The sequence below is a fragment of the Heterodontus francisci genome, unplaced genomic scaffold (assembly GCF_036365525.1).
Source record: "Heterodontus francisci isolate sHetFra1 unplaced genomic scaffold, sHetFra1.hap1 HAP1_SCAFFOLD_201, whole genome shotgun sequence".
NCBI lineage: Eukaryota > Metazoa > Chordata > Chondrichthyes > Heterodontiformes > Heterodontidae > Heterodontus > Heterodontus francisci.
Window position 1 is genome coordinate 3,121,960 of NW_027141653.1, and position 1,969 is coordinate 3,123,928.

At 60.3% G+C, this 1,969-nt stretch overlaps 1 non-coding gene and 1 pseudogene across 1 annotated transcript; both read left to right on the plus strand.

Moving 5' to 3' along the window:
- Nucleotides 1–432: 432 nt before the first annotated feature.
- LOC137364279 (5.8S ribosomal RNA) lies at nucleotides 433–586 on the plus strand. The gene has a single exon (XR_010973009.1). It is a non-coding gene; the product is annotated as a 5.8S ribosomal RNA (ribosomal RNA).
- Nucleotides 587–1,754: 1,168 nt separating this feature from the next.
- Nucleotides 1,755–1,969, plus strand: part of LOC137364281 (28S ribosomal RNA) — a 5,334-nt pseudogene continuing 5,119 nt past the window's right edge.

Genomic DNA, 1,969 nt, shown 5'->3' on the forward strand with positions numbered 1-1,969 from the left:
GTCCGTTGCCGGTGTCGAGCTTGAGCTTGCAGCCGTGACGTTCGAGAGAATGTACCTGGCCGCAGAGGCAGGATTTGTTTCCCCGCAGCGGGCCCATCCTGTCGGCCTTGTACCCCACTCAGTCCGTCCGCGTTTGCTCTCTCTCCTCGTCCTCGCGGCCTCGGTGGCGGCAGAGACCCTGCCTCTGTTGTCCGTGGTGCACGTCGGCACGGTTGGGCTCCGGCGTCGGACGAGCTGACGCGCTTCGCCTCGCGAGCGCCCTGACCACGTTGGCCGTGTGAAAACCTTTCTTTGGTCATTGTGATTGTTCGACTGAAATCCGAAGGGCCGTGCCAGGCTGGGGCTCCCCCCACCCCATTGGGGAGGGCGGGGGAGCGTTCGCATGTTCCGGGTTCGACCCCTCGCGCGAGGGACGGACCGAAAACCTGAGACAACTCTTAGCGGTGGATCACTCGGCTCGTGCGTCGATGAAGAACGCAGCTAGCTGCGAGAATTAATATGAATTGCAGGACACATTGATCATCGACACTTTGAACGCACTTTGCGGCCCCGGGTTCCTCCCGGGGCTACGCCTGTCTGAGGGTCGCTTGACAATCAATCGCACTTGCCTTTGCCGGCGGGAGTGCGGCTGGGGTTTTGTCGCAGAGGTACCTTTGCTCCTCTTCGTCCCCCTAAGTGCAGACCTGGAGTTTACTCCGCCTTTGGGAGAGTTCGACCTCTGTCCCTCCATTTAATCGCGTGGGGCAGTCCGGCGTGGGCCTCCGGGCGCGCCGGCACTGGTCTCGTCCAGCCTCTGCTTTTCCCAGGACGGCTGTCAGTGGGTTGCAAACGAACGACTGCGTTAGTGCTGGGACTGCTTGCTGCCGGGCCGTTAGCCTCCGAATGGATCGTGGGGGCAGAGTTGACTCTCTGTGGAGTGTGTAGAGCAGAGATGGGAACGATGCCTGGTGAATCGGCATAGAGAGAGAGAGACTCGGTGTGGCATGTCGCTGGACGCAAACCGTGTGGTTCGGTCTCGATGGCTGTTGCCAGTGGTCGACGTGGTTTAGTGGTTCTGGACGAGGACGAGGAGGAGGAGGAGGAGAGCTTGACGTAGTTGACTGTGGGCTTGCCGTGCTGCCTCGCTGGCTTTGCGTGCCCTCATTCGGCGTTTGTGCAGTTTTGCCATGGAGTCCCTGCGGTGCTGCGTGTTGTGCTGGAGCCCTGTCTCCTTCCACACGCATGCCTCCCGCTGTGCCTCCAGCAAGCTTGCCTACATCTGAGGGTGCACCTAGTCAGCGCTGCACGGTCCTGTCCCCCTGGTCTCTGCTGCCTGCTTTTCGAACAAACTCCCCCCGATGCACGTGCTCCAAACTCTTCCCACGCCTTCTCGCTGCTCCTAGTCTCGGTTCCTTTCCACGCTTGCTTCCCGTGGGCTGCTCGCTTTTCTCTCCTCCCCTCGTGCAGTTCAAACCAGCGGCGCGAAAAGCACCGCACCCACGCTCTTTGTCTTCTGCACCTCCCTTATCGGCACTCTGGAACAGTTATGAGCCGAGCCCGGTCCCAAGCCCAAAGTCGACACACGTGCACATCCGCTCGTTACTAACCCCCTCCCTGGCCTGGTGAGCGCCCCTCGAGGGTTGAGTACGAGGTGCTGTTGTCAGTGAGTTGCGAGATACCGGCCGGCCTGGAGCTTTTGGTGCTGCGTTTTCGTCTGGGCGGGGGCCATCCGATGTTGAGAATGGCACGCACGCGATCGCTCACCATTCTGCCTACGACCTCAGATCAGACGTGACAACCCGCTGAATTTAAGCATATTACTAAGCGGAGGAAAAGAAACTAACAAGGAATCCCCTAGTAACTGCGAGTGAAGAGGGAACAGCCCAGCGCCGAATCCCCGCTCGCCAGGCGGGCGTGGGAAATGTGGCGTATAGAAGACCGCTTTCTCTGACGACGCTCCGGGGCCCAAGTCCTTCTGATCGAGGCTTAG